The sequence below is a fragment of the Triticum dicoccoides genome, chromosome 4B (genome assembly GCF_002162155.2).
Source record: "Triticum dicoccoides isolate Atlit2015 ecotype Zavitan chromosome 4B, WEW_v2.0, whole genome shotgun sequence".
Lineage (NCBI taxonomy): Eukaryota > Viridiplantae > Streptophyta > Magnoliopsida > Poales > Poaceae > Triticum > Triticum dicoccoides.
In genome coordinates, this window is record NC_041387.1 from 15,214,421 (window position 1) to 15,233,838 (window position 19,418).

Here is a 19,418-nt window from a genome sequence, read left to right on the forward strand (position 1 = left end):
TCACCCACCGTAATACTTATGCTATCTTGAGAGAAGCCTCTAGTCAAACCTATGGCCCCCAAGTCTATCTTTTATCATATCAGCTTTCAATCTACTTTTATTTGCATCTTTAATTTTTGCATCTATATTATAAAATACCAAAAATATATTTATCTTATCATACTATCTCTATCAGATCTCACTTTTGCAAGTGACCGTGAAGGGATTGACAACCCCTTTATTGCATTGGTTGCGAGTTCTTTGTGTGTTTGTGTAGGTGCGTGGGACTTTTGAGGAGCCTCCTACTAGATTGATACCTTGGTTCTCAAAAACTGAGGGAAATACTTACGCTCCTCTGCTGCATCACCCTTTCCTCTTCAAGGAAAACCAACGCAAGCTCAAGACGTAGCAAGAAGGATTTTTGGCGCTGTTGCAGGGGAGGTCTTCGCTCAAGTCAAGACATACCAAGTACCCATCACAAACCCATCTCCCTCGCATTTACATCATTTGCCATTTGCCTCTCTTTTTCCTCTCCCCCTTCACCCTTCCCGTTTTATTTGCCCTCTCTCCCTCTCTCCCTCGCTTGCTTTCTTCCTCCTTGCTTTTGTTTTCCGTTATGTGTGAAATTGGGGAGATTATCGTCGATATGGACAATAATAGTAACATGGAAAATTCTGAAGCTCCGGCTGAAGAACCCCCTATCTTGCATACTAAAACGTTTCGAATCGGTAGTGGTAATATTATTGGAAAAGGTGTTATTCAAGATTTTTTTACTTGTGTCGGTGCTTTACCTTCCATGGGTGGTTCTATTCTTCATAGAACTAGTTGTCTTGTGGATGCTATCGCTATGCTTGTAGTTGAACTTGAAAGACAATTTATGCATATGCATCCTTGCATACAGAGAATTTTTCTAGAATTTTCCAATATTGAGCATTCTTCTGTTAAACGCGCTGTTACTATCTTTTTGGCTCATGAGTTTAGATTTATTATAAGAGAGGCCAAAGAGATCTTTGCGCATTATAGGGTGGACGCCGGTCATCCTCCCATAGAGGCCGATCCTCTTTGATCAAGAGGAAGTTAGGCGTTTTCAATCTTCGGACTATATTGCTTTCAATGAAAACCTTAGAGAAAAGGTTCCTAGCAATGTCTTGGTTGATAGAATTGCCGAACTTAATAATGATCTTGCTCTTCAAAATAATGAGCTAGGATACTCTTTTGAGTATAGGCTCACGAGATTCTGCCATAAGAATGCTTATAGTGATGAATTAGTTGTGCATTATGAAGGGCCAAAAGAGGAACCCGTTCCTCCTGAGATTGATCTTGGGGATTTTTTTGTCCCACTAAATTTAGCCCTTTTGATTACTTTTGCTTGCCTCAAAGAAAACTTGCTGCCGAACATAGAGAATATGAGATGAGTTTTCAAGATCTATCTTATTATTATGGCACTACTTAGATCTATCTTCGCTTTTATGCCTAGCTAAGGGCGTTAAACGATAGCGCTAGTTGGGAGGCAACCTAATTTTCTTTGTATTTCTTGTTTTTGTTTCTATTTAGTAATAAATTTTGCATCTACCTTCTGTTTAGATGTGTTTTTATCTTTTAATTAGTGTTTGTGCCAAGTAGAACCTATAGGATAACCTATGATGATAGTTGATTTGATTCTGCTGAAAGACACAAACTTTGCGCGCATGCAATTAGTTTTGTTAAATTACAAGAACGTAATTTTGCGTTAATTCTTTTTTATACTGATCAATAAACAAATTATACATGACTTCCTATTTTTGTAGGATTTGTAGAGTTCCAGAAGTTTGCGTTAGTTATAGATTGCTACAGACTGTTCTGTTTTTGACAGATTCTGCCTTTCGTGTGTTGTTTGCTTATTTTGATGCATCTATGGCTAGTAAAATAGTTTATAAACCATAGAAAACTTGGAATACAGTAGGTTTAAAACCAAAATAAATAAATAATGAGTTCATTACAGTACCTTATGTGGTGGTTTTGTTTTCTTTCACTAACAGAGCTTATAAGATTTCCTGTTGAGTTTTGTGTTGTGAAGTTTTCAAGTTTTGGGTAAAGCCTTTATGGACTATGGAATAAAGGATGGCAAGAGCCTAAGCTTGGGGATGCCCATGGAACTCCAAGATATTCAAGAATAGCCAAAAGCCTAAGCTTGGGGATGCCCCGGGAAGGCATCCTCTCTTTCTTCTTCGTTCATTGGTAACTTTACTTGGAGCTATATTTTTATTCGCCACATGATATGTGTTTTTCTTGGAGCGTCGTGTATTATATTAGTCTTTGCTTTTTAGTTTACCACAATCATCCTTGCTGTACACACCTTTTGGGAGAAGCCTACTTAATTATAATTTGTTAGAATATGCTATGTGCTTCACTTATATCTTTTGAGCTTGATAGTTTTTGCTCTAGTGCTTCACTTATATCTTTTAGAGCACGGCGGTGGCTTAATTTTGAAGAAATTGATATTCTCTCATGCTTCACTTATATTATTTTGAGAGTCTTTTAGAACAGCATGGTATTTGCTATGGTTATAAATTGGTCCTAGAATGGTAGGCATCCAAGTTGGGTATAATAAAAACTATCATAGGAAGTGAATTGGATGCTATGATCAATTTGATGCTTGATAATTGTTTTGAGGTATAAAGGTAGTAATGTCAGAGTCGTGCTAGTGTACAATTATGAAATTGAGAAATACTTGTGTTGAAGTTGGCAAGTCCCGTAGCATGCACGTATGGTAAAAGTTGTGTGACAAATTTGTTGCATGAGGTGCTCTTTTAATTGTCGTCCTTATGGGTGGAGGTCGGGATCGCGTGATGGTTAACTCCTACCAACCCTTCCCCTAGGAGCATGCGTAGTAGTACTTTGCTTCGAGGGAAAGTAGACTTTTGCAATAAGTATAGGAGTTCTTTATGAGTAATGTGAGTCCATGGATATATGCACACTCATCCTTCCACTTTGCTAGCCTCTATTATACCGTGCAACTTTTGCCGATATTGCACCCGTTATTTACCTTCCTCAAAACAGCCACCATACCTACCTATTATGGCATTTCCATAGCCATTCCGAGATATATTGCCATGCAACTTTCCACCGTTCCATTTATGACACACTTCATCATTGTCATATTGCTCTTTGCATGATCATGTAGTTGACATCGTATTTGTGGCGAGGCCACCTTCATTATTTTCATACATGTCGCTCTTGATTCATTGCATATCCCGGTACACCGCCGGAGGCATTCATATAGAGTCATATCTTGTTCTAGCTTTGAGTTGTAATTCTTGAGTTGTAAATCAATAAAAGTGTGATGATTTTCATTATTAGAGCATTGTCTCATTGAGGAAAGGATGATGAAGACTATGATTCCCCCACAAGTCGGGATGAGACTTCGGACTTTAGAAAAAGAAGAAAAAAAGAGAAAGGCCAAAAAAGAAAAAAAAGGAGGCCAAAGAAAAAGAAAAAAAAGAGAAACAAAAAAAGAAAGAAAAGAAAATGAGAGAAAAAGAGAGGAGGGACAATGCTACTATCTCTATTTCCACACTTGTGCTTCAAAGTAGCACCATGATCTTCATGATAGAGAGTCTCCTATGTTGTCACTTTCATATACTAGTGGGAATTTTTCATTATAGAACTTGGCTTGTATATTCCAATGATGGGCTTCCTCAAAATGCCCTAGGTCTTCGTGAGCAAGCAAGTTGGATGCACACCCACTTAGTTTCTTTTGTTGAGCTTTCATATATTTATAGCTCTAGTGCATCCGTTGCATGGCAATCCCTACTCACTCACATTGATATCTATCGATGGGCTTCTCCATAGCCCGTTGATACGCCTAGTTGATGTGAGCCTATCTTCTCCCTTTTTGTCCTCACAACCACCACCATATACCACCATAGTGCTATGTCCATGACTTGCGCTCATGTATTGCGTAAGAGTTGAAAAAGCTGAAGCGCGTTAAAAAGTATGAACCAATTGCTTGGGTGAAACCGGGGTTGTGCATGATGGGAGTATTTTGTGTAATGAAAATGAAGCATGGCCTAACTATATGATTTTGTAGGGATAAGCTTTCTTTGGCTATGCTATTTTGATAGGACATGATTATTTGTTAGTATGCTTCGGAGTATTATTTTTTTATGTTTTATAAGCTTTTATATTGAATCATTTCGATCTGAACATTCATGCCACAATAAAGAATATTACATTGAGAATTATACTAGGTAGCATTCCACATCAAAAATTCTGTTTTTATCATTTACCTACTCGAGGACGAGTAGGAATTATGCTTGGGGATGCTTGATACGTCTCCAACGTATCTATAATTTTTTATTGTTCCATGCTATTATATTACCCAATTTGGATGTTTATGGGCTTTATTTTACACATTTATATCATTTTTGGGACTAACCTACTAACCGGAGGCCCAGCCCGTATTGCTAATTTTTTTTGCCTATTTCAGTATTTCGAAGAAAAGGAATATCAAACGGAGTCCAAACGGAATGAAACCTTCGGGAGCGTGATTTTTGGAATGAACGTGATCCGGAGAACTTGGAGTGCAAGTCAAGGAACGAACGAGGCCTCTAGGGGATAGGAGGGCGCGCCCACCCCTCCTAGGCACGCCCCCTGTCTCCTGGGCCCCACAGGCGGCCACCGACGTACTTCTTCCTCCTATATATACCTATGTACCCCGAAAACATCCAGGGAGCCAACGAAAAACAATTTCCACCGCCGTAACCTTCTGTATCCGCGAGATCCCATCTTGGAGCCTCCACCGGTGCTCCGCCGGAGGGGGAATCGACCACAGAGGGCTTCTACATCAACACCATAGCCCTTCCGATGAGTTGTGAGTAGTTTACCACAGACCTTCGGGTCCATAGTTATTAGCTAGATGGCTTCTTCTCTCTTTTTGGATCTCAATACAATGTTCTCCCACTCTCTTGTGGAGATCTATCCGATGTAAACTCTTTTTGCGGTGTGTTTGTCGAGATCCGATGAATTGTGGGTTTATGATCAAGTTTATCTATGAGAAATATTTGAATCTCCTATGAATTCTTTTATGTATGATTGAGTTATCTTTGCAAGTCTCTTCGAATTATCAGTTTGGTTTGGCCTACTAGATTGATCTTTCTTGCCATGGGAGAAGTGCTTAGCTCTGGGTTCAATCTTGCGGTGTCCTTTCCCAGTGACAGCAGGGGCAGCAAGGCACGTATTGTATTGTTGCCATCGAGGATAAAAAGATGGGGTTTATATCATGTTGCTTGAGTTTATCCCTCTACATCATGTCATCTTGCTTAATGCGTTACTCTGTTCTTTATGAACTTAATACTCTAGATGCAGGCAAGAGTCGGTCGATGTGTGGAGTAATAGTAGATGCAGGCAGGAGTCGGTCTACTTGTCACGGACATGATGCCTATATACATGATCATGCCTAGATAATCTCATAATTATTCGCTTTTCTATCAATTGCTCGACAGTAATTTTTTCACCCACCGTAATACTTATGCTATCTTGAGAGAAGCCTCTAGTGAAACCTATGGCCCCGGGTCTATATTTTATCATATAATCTTTCAATCTACTTTTATTTGCATCTTTACTTTTTGCTTCTATATTATAAAATACCAAAAATATATTTATCTTATCATACTATCTCTATCAGATCTCACTTTCGCAAGTGGCCGTGAAGGGATTGACAACCCATTTATTACGTTGGTTGCGAGTTCTTTATGTGTTTGTGTAGGTGCGTGGGACTTTTGAGGATTCTCCTACTAGATTGATACCTTGGTTCTCAAAAACTGAGGGAAATACTTATGCTACTCTGCTGCATCACCCTTTCCACTTCAAGGAAAACCAACGCAAGCTCAAGACGTAGCAATGGGTACTTGGTATGTCTTGACTTGACCGAAGACCTCCCCGGCAATTGCGCCAGAAATCCTTCTTGCTATGTCTTGAGCTTGGATTGGTTTTCCTTGAAGAGGAAAGGGTGATGCAGCAAAGTAGCGTAAGTATTTCCCTCAGATTTTTAGAACCAAGGTATCAATCCAGTAGGAGGCTCCTCAAAAGTCCCACACACCTACACAAAGAAACAAGAACCTCACAACCAACGCAATAAAGGGGTTGTCAATCCCTTCACGGCCACTTGCAAAAGTGAGATCTGATAGAGATAATATGATAAGATAAATATTTTTGGTATTTTTATGATATAGATTGGAAAATAAAATTTGCAAATAAAAGATAGATGGAAAACTTATATGATAAATAATAGACCCGGGGGCCATAGGTTTCACTAGTGGCTTCTCTCAAGATAGCATAAGTATTACGGTGGGTGAACTAATTACTGTCGAGCAATTGATAGAAAAGTGCATAAGGCATGATCATGTATATAGGTATCACGTCCGTGTCAAGTAGATCGAAACGATTCTGCGTCTACTACTATTACTCCACACATCGACCAACTCCTGCCTGCATCTAGAGTATTAAGTTCATGAAGAATAGAGTAACGCCTTAAGAAAGATGACATGATGTAGACGGATAAACTCATGCAATATGATATAAACCCCATCTTTTTATCCTCGATGGCAACAATACAATGCGTGCCTTGCTGCCCCTGCTGTCACTAGGAAAGGACGCCGCACAATTGAACCCAAAGCTAAGCACTTCTCCCATTGCAAGAAAGATCAATCTAGTATGCCAAACCAAACTGATAATTCGAAGAGACTTGCAAAGATAACTTAATCACACATAAAAGAATTCAGAGGAGATTCAAATATTTCTCATAGATAAACTTTATCATAAACCCACAATTCATCGGATCTCGACAAACACATCGTAAAAAGAGTTACATCGAATAGATCTCCAAGAAGATCGAGGGGAACTTTGTATTGAGATTCAAAGAGAGAGAAGAGGCATCTAGCTAATAACTATGGACCCGAAGGTCTATGGTAAACTACTCACAACTCATCGGAGAGGCCTTGGAGATGATGTAGAGGCACTCCGTGGTCGATCCCCCGTCCGACGGAGCACCGACGAAGGCTCCAAGATGGGATCTCGCGGTTATAGAAGGTTTTGGCGGTGGAAATAGTTTTTCGTGGTGCTCCTGGATGTTTTCAGGGTCAATGGATATATATAGGAGGAAGAAGTAGGTCGGTGGACGCTCGAGGGGCCCACGAGGGTGGAGGGCGCGTCGGGCACCCTCGTGGCCACCTCCTATGTTGCTTGACGTTCACTCCAAGTCCCCTGGATCACGTTTTTTCCAAAAAGATTGCTCCCGAAGGTTTCATTCCATTTGGACTCCGTTTGATATTCCTTTCCTTCGAAACACTGAAATAGGCAAAAAAACAGCAATTCGGGTTGGGCCTTCGGTTAGTAGGTTAGTCCCAAAAATGATATAGAAGTGTAGAGTAAAGCCCATAAACATCCAAAACAGGTAATACAATAGCATGGAACAGTCAAAAATTATAGATACGTTGGAGACGTATCAATGTTGAACTGCTTGGATGAGTCGCCAGGAACAAAATCAACTAACTTAGTATCATCTGCCGACTTAAAGTTCAACAGGGGATCATTCTCTGGAGTTGACTTCTTCAAAGGTATCATATCTGTCGGGTCAATGTTATCTTTATAAAAAATATACTCCTCTGTGGCACAAGACGACTCAGCATATGCGGCATCACCTTCTTCACAATCCAGAGCAATCTTCCTATCACCATGCACCATGATGGTGCCTTTATGACCCAGCATTTTAAGCTGCAAATAAACATAACAAGGTCGTGCCATAAATTTGGCATAAGCCAGCCGCCCGAACAAAGAGTGATACAGGATTTTGATCTTGACCACCTCAAAGGTCAATTTCTCAGCTCTCAAATCATGGTCATTTCCAAAGGCCACCTCCAGGGTTATCTTACCAACTAGATACACCGACTTACCAGGCACCACCCCATGGAAAACAGTAGAAGACGTCTTAAGATCTTCGTCGGTCAAATTCATACAACGAAAAGTATCATAGTAAAGGATATTGATACTACTGCCCCCATCCATGAGCACCTCTGTAAGCTTATATCCTCCTACCTGAGGAGCAACCACCAATGCCAACTGACCTGGATTGTCAACCCGGGGTGGGTGATCCTCACGGCTACATATGATAGGCTGCCCAGACCACCTAAGATATCGAGGCACCGCCGGCTCAACTGAGTTCACCGCCCGCTTATGGGTTTTCTGATTTCAATTGCACAGACTTGTGGTGAACACATGATAATTACCACTATTCAGCTGCTTTGGATTGCTCTGATAACCAGACTGCTGCTGCTGATTCCCTTGGCCAGATTGCTGATGAAAACCACCTTGATTGCCTTGGCCCTAAAAACCAAAGTTTGAACCGCCACCTCCAAAACCTGGTCCATGAGAGCCGAATCCTGAACCGCCATGCGGCATTAATTACTCTGGAGAAGTTAGAGTTTCTATACTCCCTCATGATGAAGCAATCCTTCCACAGATGACTAGCCGGCTTCTCCTGGGTGCCGTCCTTTGGACAAGGCTGATTCATCAAGGCCTCAAGGTTGAAGTTCGGCCCTCCAAACTGGGGCGCTGATGTTTTACCCTTACGATGCTGATTATTACTCTGCGTATTGGTGTTAGCCACAAAGTCTAAACCGCCGTCAGTCTTGCGCTTACCGTTGCCACCATGACTCGCTATATTATGCTATCCTTTTGTATTGCCACTCTTTTTCCCTTTACTAGCTTTCTCCTCATCAGACTCAGGGTCTTTAGTGCTATCAGAGTCGACATATTTGACGAGAGCCGCCATGAGCTCCCCCATATCATTGCAATTATGTTTAAGCCGCCCCAACTTCTGCTTAAGGGGAAGGAAATGACAATTCTTCTCCAATATCAGGACTGCTGAACCGGCGTTGATACTGTCCGATGAGTGTATAACAGCTGAGATCTGGCACACCCAATTGGTTGTTGACTCGCCCTCACGTGGGGCACAAGAGTGTAAATCCAGAATCGACATAGGTTGCTTGCATGTGTCTTTAAATTTTTGGATAAAACATGTTTTCAACTCCTCCCATCATCTAATGGAGTTAGCGGGCATCCCTTTCAACCAAGTATGTGCCGTCCCATCCAACATCATGGTGAAATACTTGGCACATGCAGCATCACTAACATCCAACATCTCCACAAGCATCTCATAGCTCTCGATCCAACCTCTCTATATAAGGAGAGGAGATGTATCAATCTAATCAAGCAAAGAAGCAATCATTATTTGCTCGGCTTCCCTTAGGGAGCTAGGAGACCTAACCCTAGTCGCCTCTTGCGCCGGTGCCGCCTCTCCCTCTCGCGCACGATGGCGACTTGCCGCCGGCGACCGCGATCTTCGCCACGTCCAGCCCCCTCCTTCCCCTACAACCTACGCCCTAGACCCGGTAGGGTCCCAGCTCCTACCATTGTGTATCAGGGGTTGATCCGCTGTGTAGTTAGGCACCTTATAGGGGCCCTTGAAATCCTTATGCAAGCGCTCGTTGCGTAAAGCCGACACTAACATGGCACACCCAAACATCTAGAGGTCACTCCTGCCTCCATAGACACTGACGGATAAACCGGAGATTGCTGTTGAGCCGACAACTGAGCCTCCAACTCAGGCTTGCATCACGCTCTGCCCTGGTCCACCAAAGCCTGAGCATCATTACCAGCACACGGCGGGTTAAGCCTACGAGGTTGGTTGTGGTGTCGCTCACTGCTCGACACTGTTAGCGAATCAATGTGCCTGCTAATACTCCGGCTTAGGTGTGGGGTTGAGTGAATCCGTTCACGACTGTATGAATAAGTCTCCTGTTGAGCCACAACCATCTGAAGGAGCTCTCTGGCTCGCCGTTTTTCCATCGCAGCTGGTGACTCATCTTGAATAGGGAGAGCCTCCAATCAAGTAGCCCTGGCTATCATGTCATCCAGAGGATTAGAATAATGACCCGGGGGTATCGGAACATGCTGGGGAGGGGTGAAGTTCAAACGTGGGGGGGTTGCAGCACGTGGCTGAACCGGTGCCCCAACGGCCGGCGCCTCAACGACCCGATCCACAATAGGTGGATTACTGGTTCCTGCCCCAGGCGTGTTGAAAAGGTTTCTCGCATCATAAACCGGGGGTAAACGACTTGCATGCCTTTTGTTAAAGACAACGTTTGATGCATCCTGGTTCAAGCTCAAGCAAAAAAATTCTGCTTGAATCCGCTCTGCTTCTCTCTCCAAGGCAGCTCGTTCCGTCGCCATCCGGGTGTTCTCAGCGTTAAGATCCTCCTTAGCTTGAGCTATCTCATCACATATCTTTGCAAAGTACGCATTATGTCGTGCTTGGTTCGTCCGGGTTACCTCCACCGTCAGCAACGTTGCTAGAGCCTCGAACAGTTCAGATAAAACATGAGTCGGCGGGCGCACGGGGCCTCCTACCCCTGCTGCCGTAGTGGTCGCTGAACCGGAGATCATTTCTACCACAGTTGAAGATCGTAACCCGGTTCGGCGGGTCATAGGGGTCCGGAATACTGTTGCCATCGGAACAACCCCCAAGCCTATCATCCTGCACTTGATACATGGAGTTAGACTCGCCGGTTGAGGACTCATCGCCTGAGTAGACGACAGTCTCTCCACTGGATCCTCCTTCCAGATCCACTCCTCGAGTAAAGCCAACAAAGACATGCTTCGGGGCGACTTGAACCTTGGCGGGTCGCGCGCTGTGAGATGTCTCAACGATGTCGGCGCAGGTGTCTGGCTCAGCTTCCGACTCACCAATCTTGTCGATGAAGACATGAATCCCACCAAAGGGGACCCGATACCCGTAATCGATTGAGCCAGCCTCAGGGCCCCAGCCCACGTTGTCGATGTACAGCTTGCCGCGATGACTTTTAGTCATCCGGCCCACAGCATATCCCTTGACCCCTGCGAAGTTGCCCTTCAAGAACTCGAAACCACTGTGTGCTGGCCCCATGGTGGGCGCCAACTGTCGTGGACTTAGGTGTGGAGCCATCGCCGCTAGGTTAGCTTGAAGGGGTTAAAACGGGACAAAGGACACATGGAGTTTTACCCAGGTTCTACCCCTCTCAACGAGGTAAAGGCCTACTCCTGCTTTAGGTTGTATTGCTTAGGGTTCAATTACCAGGGAGCGAATACGCTTGACCTTGTTCTCGACTTGTTGTTTTCTGCCCTAACCCGCCAACAGGACACCCCTTTATATACACAGGTTGATGCCCAACGGCTTACAGAGTCCTGGCCGACTCATGCACAATGAGTCCGTCTTGGTGACTAACTAAGCTTGCCTTACAATACAAGTTATACACATGTCGGTTTATCCTCGTGGGCCTCAAGTCGCCTCTGGTCTTGGGCCATCAATAGGCTTCCTTGATAACCCGCCATCTTCGTCCTTGAGTCACCAACAGTATGACTCGGCCCCTCCTAGGCGGGTCATACCTAATAGTTATATCCCCAACAGTGCATTTACGTGTCCGTTGTCAACACACAGTTTTGGCAGATTCTGACCTGTTTCATGGACAATTGCTCAGTGTTTTGGGGTCTCGAAGTGATTTCCATGATAGACGAACCCCGGGGTGCACTTACATGTCGGTCATCAACACTCACAATTTTGGTCGATTCTGGTCTGTATGGTGCACTATTACTCACCGTTTTGGGGTCTCAGAGTGATTTCCACGATTGACGAACCCCTGGGTGCGTTTACGTGTTGGTCATCAACACTCGCGGTTTTTGTCGATTCCGGTCTGTTTCATGGACTATTACTCACTATTTTGGGTTCCTGAAGCGATTTCCATGGTTGTCAAACCCCAAGGTGCGCTTACGTGTCGGTCATCAAGAATCGCTGTTTGGGCCGATTCTGGCCCGTTTCTTAGACTATTACTCAGTTTTGGGGTCCCGAGGTGATTTCCAAGATTAACGAACCCTGGGGTGCGTTTACGTGTCAGTCTTCAACACTCATAGTTTTGGCAGATTCTGGCCTGTTTCGTGGACTATTACTCACCATTTTCGGGTCCCAAAGCGATTTCCATGGTTGTCGAACACCGGTGTGCGCTTACGTGTTGGTCATCAACACTCATAGTTTTAGCTGATTCAGGCCCATTTCATGGACTATTCTCACTCTTTTGGGGTTCTGGAGTGATTTCCACGATTAACGAACCCCGAGGTGCGTTTAGGTGTCGGTCACCAATACTCACAGTCTTGGCCAATTCTGGCCCGTTTCATGGACTATTACTCACTGTTTTGGAGTCCTGGAGTGATTTCCACGATTAACGAACCCCCACAATGCATTTACAAGTCGGTCATCAACACTCACCATTTTGGGGTCAATTCTGGCTAGTTGGCTGGACTATTACTCATTGTTTTGGGGTCCCAGAGTGATTTCCACGATTAATGAACCACGTGGTGCGTTTACATGTCGGTTATCAACACTCACAGTTTTGGCCGATTATGGCCCGTTACGTGGACTATTACTAACTATTTTGGGGTCCCGGAGTGATTTACACGATTAACGAACCCCGGGGTGCGTTTACGTCTCTGTCATCAACACTCATGGTTTTGGCCGATTCTGGCCCGTTTCGTGGACTATTACTCACAATTTTGGGGCCCCGGAGTGATTTCCAGAGTTGTTGAACCCCAAGGTGTGTTTAATTGTTGGTCATCAACACTCACAGTTTTGGCCGATTCTGGCCTGTTTCATGGACACTCACTGTTTGGGGGTACCGGAGTGATTTCCAGGATTAACGAACCCCAGGGTGCGTTTATGTGTCGGTCATCAACACTCACAGTTTTGGATGATTCTGGCCCGTTACATGGACTATTACTCACTGTTTTAGGATACCGGAGTGAGTTCCACGCTTAACGAACCCCGGGGTGCGTTTACGTGTCGGCCATCAACACTCACAGTTTTGGCCGATTCTGGGCTGTTTCATTGTACTCACTTTTTTGGGGTCCCGGAGTGATTTCCACAATTAACGAACCCTGGGGTGCACGTACGTGTCAGTCATCAACACTCACAGTTTTGGCCGATTCTGGCCCGCTCATGGACTGTTACTCACTGTTTTGGGGTCCCGAAGTAATTTCCATGATTAACCAACCCCGGGGTGCATTTATATGTCGGTAATCAACACTCACAGTTTTGGCCGATTCTGGCCCGTTTCGGGGACTATTACTCATCGTTTTGGGGCCCCGGAGGGATTTCCACGATTAATGAACCCCGTCGTGCATTCACGTGTCGGTCATCAACACTCATGGTTTGGGTCGATTCTGGCCCGTTTGGTGGACTATTACACATTGTTTTGGGGTCCTGGAGTGATTTCCATGATTAATGAACCCCGGGGTTCGTTTACGTGTCGGTCATCAACACTCACAGTTTTTGTCGATTCTGACCCGTTTCATGGACTATTAGTCACTACTTTGTGGTCCCAAAGCGATTTCCATGGATGTCGAACCCCAAGGTTTGCTTACGTGTTGGTACAAGACTCGCAGTTTGTGCCGATTCTGGCCTGTTTCTTGGACTATACTTAGTGTTTTGGGGCCCCAGAGCGATTTCCACGATTGACGATTCTCAGGGTGCGTTTACGTGTCCCTCGTCAACGCTCATAGTTTTGGCTGATTCTGACCCGTTTCGTGGACTGTTACTTACCGTTTTGGGGTCCCAAAGCGATTTCCATGATAGATGAACCCCGGGGTGCGCTTACGTGTCAGTCATCAACACTCATAATTTTGGTGATTCTGGTCCGTTTGGTGAACTATTACTCATAGTTTTGGGGTCCGAGAGTGATTTCCACGATTGACAAACCCCGGGGTGCGTTTACATGTCGGTCATCAACACTCACGGTTTTTGTCGATTAGGGCCCATGTGGTGGACTATTACTCACCATTTTGGGTTCCTGAAGCGATTTCCATGGATGTCAAACCCCAAGGTGCGCTTACGTGTGGGTCATCAACAATCGCAATTTGGGCCGATTCTGGCCCGTTTCTTGGACTATTACTCAGTTTTTGGGTCCCACAGAGCTTTCCACGATTGACGATCCGCGGGGTGCCTTTACGTGTCCGTCGTGAACACTCATATTTTGGCCAATTCTGACCCGATTCGTGGACTATTACTCAAAGTTTGGGGTCCCGAAGCAATTTCCATAATTGTTAAACCCCAAGGTACGCTTACGCGGCGGTCATCAATACTCACAGTTGTGGCCGGTTCTGGCCCGTTTCATCGACTATTACTCACTGTTTTGGGCTCCCGCAGTGATTTCGACGATTAACGAACCCTGGGGTGCGTTTACGTGTCGGACATGAACACTCACAGTTTTGGCCGATTCTGGCCCGTTTCCTGGACTATTACTCACTGTTTTGGGGTTCCGGAGTCATTTCCACGATTAACGAACCCCGGGGTGCGTTTATGTGTCCGTCATCAACACTCATAGTTTTGGCCGACTCTGGCCCGTTCCATGGACTATTACTCACCGTTTTGGGGTCCCAAAGAGATTTCCATGGTTGTCGAACCCCAAGGTGCGCTTACATATCGGTCATCAACACTCATAGTTTTGGCCGATTTGTGGACTATTACTCACTGTTTTGGGGTCCCGGAGTGATTTCCACGATTAATGAACTCCGAGGTGCGTTTACGTGTCGGTCGTCAAGACTCACAGTTTTGGCCGATTCTGTCCCGTTTCGTGGACTATTACTCACTGTTTTGGGGTCCCGGAGTGATTTCTAGGATTAACGAACCCCGGGGTGCGTTTACGTGTCGGTTATCATCACTCACAGTTTTGGCTAATTCTGGCCCGTTTCGTGGACTATTACTCAACGTTTTGGGGTCTTAGAGTGATTTCCACGATTAACGGACGGCGAGATGTGTTTATGTATCGATCATCAACACACGCGGTTTTTATCGATTCTAGCCCGTTTCGTGGACTATTACTCACTGTTTTGGGGTCCCGGAGTGATTTCGATGATTAATGGACCCCGGGGTGCGTTTACCTGTCGGTCAGTAACACTCACAGTTTTGGCCGATTTTGGCCCATTTCGTGGACTATTACTCACTATTTTGGGGTCCCGGAGTGATTTCCAGAGTTGTTGAACCCCATGGTGTGTTTACGTATTGGTCATCAACACTCACAGTTTTGGCCGATTCTGGCACGTTTCGTGGATTATTCCTCACTGTATTGGCATCCCGGAGTGATTTCCACGATTAAGGAACCCCGGGATGCGTTTACGTGTTGGTCATCAACACTCACAGTTTTGGCCGGTTCTGGCCCGTTTCGTGGACTATTCCTCAGTGTTTTGGCGTCCCGGAGTGATTTCCACGATTAGTGAATTGTGGGGTGCGTTTACTTGTCGGTTGAGGGAGTCCTGGATTAGGGGGTATCCGGACGGCCGGACTATATACTTTGTCCGGACTGTTGGAGCGTGAAGATACAAGACTCAAGACTCCGTCCCGTGTCTGGATGGGACTCTCCTTTGCATGGAAGACAAGCTTGGCGATCCGGATATTATATTTACTTCTTTGTAACCAACTCCATGTAAACCCTAGCCCTCTTCGTTGTCTATATAAACCGGAGAGGTTGGTCCTTAGAGGGACGATCACAATCATAATCATCATAGGCTAGCTTCTAGGGTTTACCCTCTATGATCTCGTGGTAGATCAACTCTTGTACTACTCATATCATCAATATCAATCAAGCAGGAAGTAGGGTTTTACCTCCATCGAGAGGGCCCGAACCTGGGTAAACATTGTGTTCCTTGTCTCATGTTACCATTAGCCTAAGACGCACAGATCGGGACCCCCTACCCGAGATCCGCCGGTTTTGACACCGACATTGGTGCTTTCATTGAGAGTTCCTCTGTGTCGTCGCTGCAAGGCTTGATGGCTCCTTCAATCATCAACAACACGGTCCAGGGTGAGACTTTTCTCCCCAGACAAGATCTTCGTGTTCGGCGGCTTCGCACTGCGGGCCAATTCGCTTGGCCAACTGGAGCAGATCGACAGCTACGCCCCTAGCCACCAGGTCAGGTTCGGAAACCTGAACTAGACGGCAGATATCCACGGAGACTTGATCTTCAACGGATTCTGGCATGTGCCGGGAGCGCCGGACAGTCACGATGAGCACTGCCTAGACATGCTGTCGGGCAATGCTCGGGATATCACCCCTGCAGTAGCCCCGGACCTAAATCCGGAGCAGACTGCGTTGCCCAAGGACGGGTGGATGGACCCCGCCCCGCAGGTCGCACACTCATCGGCGGTATAGCCAAACACAGGCCCCACCCCTAAAGAAGCCTGTGACGCCGGACCCCCGGACTCGTATCCGGCTGTAGGTTCCAGTCCGCGTGCTTGGGCTCTGGTAATGGAGTTCACCGCTGCGGATATCTTCCAGCACTCGCCCCTTGGCAACGTGCTGAACTCGTTAATGTCTCTCTCTTTGTCAGGAGACTCATGGCCGAACTATGTCCGGCTCGAGTGGGAAGCAGGCGATGAAGGAATTCGTTGCCCACCCACCACCCACTTCATTGCCACGGTCGATGATTTAACCGACGTGCTTGACTTCGACTCCGAAGACATCGACGGTATGGACGACGATGCAGGAGAAGAATAGGAACCACCGCTCACGGGGCGGTGGACAACCACCTCCTCATATGATATATATATATATATATGGTGGACACTCCAAAGGAAACCAATGGCGATGAGGCAACGGAGGATAACCCCTCAGGGAAGAAAGCAAAGCATGGGTGTCACTAGCGCCGCTCCAAGCCCCGCCACAGCAATACCGGCACAGGAGACGAAAACAATCCGGATGGTGCCAAAGAGTAATACAACCCTGATCAACCTGCCTTCGAGCAGGCCAAGTAGGAAGACGGGCAGGTCAGCCCAGACGAACAAGCGACAGACGGATGTCTGGAGGAGGACAACTACATGCCCCCCTCCGAAGACGAGGTTAGCCTCGGCGACGACGAGTTCGGCGTGCCTGAGGACCCCGTGGAGCAGGAACACTTTAAGCGCTGGCTCATGGCCACTGCAAGGAGCCTGAAAAAGAAGCAGCGACAGCTCCAAACTGATCAAGACATGCTCACAGACAGATGGACTGAAGTCCTGGCAGCCGAGGAATATGGACTCGAGCGCCACACGGCTGACCGGCCACCTTGTGGCCGGGATAAAACGGCATATCAGCCCGAATACCAGCCCGCACCCCCACGCAAATACACTACGGCCCGGGGAAATAGGCAAGACCTGCAAGATATATTGGAAAACAAAGCAGGACAGCCAAGATCGATCTACGGATCGCGTGGGCGCGCCCCAACACGCGACGATGACTGTCACGCCGGATACACTATCAACAAGTCCGGCCGGGCCGAATACAGCCACCCAGACCCATTCGAACTTCGCAGCCACATAGCCCAGCACAGAGGCACCGCACACCCCCTCTGCTTCACTGACGAAGTGATGGATCATGAATTCCCAGAAGGGTTCAAACCCGTAAACGTCGAATCATATGATGGCACAACAGACCCCGCAGTATGGATCAAAGATTTCCTTCCCCACATTCACATGGCCGGCGGAGACGATCTACACGCCATCAAGTATCTCCCACTTAAGCTCAAAGGACCCGCCTGGCACTAGCTAAATAGCCTGCCCGCAAATTCCATTGGCAGTTGGGAAAACCTGGAAGACGCGTTCCTCGACAACTTCCAGGGCACATACGTGCGACCACCGGACGCCAATGACTTGAGCCACATCACTCAACAGCCCGGAGAGTCAGCCAGGAAATTCTGGACTCGGTTCCTAACTAAAAAGAACCAAATAGTCGACTATCCGGATGTCGAAGCCCTGGCGGCCTTTAAGCATAATATCCGTGACGAGTGGCTCGCCCGACACCTCGGCCAGGAAAAACCCAAGACCATGGCAGCACTCACGACATTAATGACCCACTTTTGCGCGGGCGAGCATAGCTGGTTGGCTCGCGGTAGCACCACGCCACATTCCGGCACCTTGGATGTCCGCGACAATAGCGGCAAGCCACGGGGCAATAGACATAAGCGACGGAACAACAGCGACAATGCTGAAGACATGGCTGTCAACGCCGGATTCAGCGGATCCAACACCGTTCAAAAGAATCAATTAGGGACCGTCCAGTCTGGACCGCATACTGGAACACTCGTGCCAAATTCATGGCACGCCGGACAAGCCAGCAAATCACACTAATAGAGACTGCTGGGTGTTCAAACAGGCCGGTAAAATAAATGCCGAAAACAAGGACAAGGGGCTGCACAGTGATGATGACGAGGAGCCCCGGCGTCCGAACACGGGGGGATAGAAGAAATTTCCTCCCCAGGTGAAAACGATCAACATGATCTACGCCACCCACATTCCCAAACAGGAACGGAAGTGAGCACTACGGGATGTCTATGCGATGGAGCCATTTGCCCCAAAATTCCACCCATGGTCAGCCTGTCCGATCACCTTTGATCGTAGGGATCACCCTACCAGCATCCGTCATGGCGGTTCAGCCGCATTGGTCCTAGACCCAATCATCAACAGATTCCACCTCACGCGGGTCCTTATTGACGGCGGCAGCAGCCTGAACCTGCTTTATCAGGACACAGTGTGCAAAATGGGCATCGACCCATCAAGGATCAAGCCCACCAAAACCACCTTCAAAGGTGTAGTTCCAGGAGTGGAGGCCCGTTGCACGGGCTCTACAACATTGGAAGTGGTCTTCTACGGATAACTTCCGAAGCGAAGAGTTAATCTTCGATATCGTCCCTTTCCGTAGTGGTTACCACGCACTGCTTGGATGAACCGCATTCACTAGATTCAATCCGGTACCATGCTATGCATACCTCAAGCTCAAGATGCGAGGACCGCGCGGGGTCATAACAGTCAACGGAAACATGGACCGCTCTCTCCATACAGAAGAACATACTGCAGCCCTCGCGGCGGAATTACAATGCGGCCTCCTCCGACAAACCACCAATCCGGCGATGAGAACCTCGAACACTGTGAAGCGAGTCCGGAGCACCCCGCAACAGGATCACCAGGCACGCCAAGAGCGCGACTAGCATCCCGACCTCCGCTCAAGCCCCATCAAAGCAGCATTCGTGCCACGCGTACACAATTACACACTCAAAATACCATGGGCATAGGCGGAGGCGCAACAGTGACTCAGTCAACAGTATTGTATAACCGCAAAATACCTTCGTAACCCTCCCTTTTTATCTTTCAGGACACTGCTTTAAGGCAGCCTCTTTAGAAGAGTCGGATTGTCGGACTTACAAAAGAGAGAAAACCAAGGAGGCAACAGGCTTTGCGCACAAAGGAAATACCCAGGTGGAATCTGTTCACGATTGTTATACCTGTTTTATATACCTACATGCAGCCTGCCCTTGGATAGAACATGTTAAATAGTCCTATTCACTTCTGC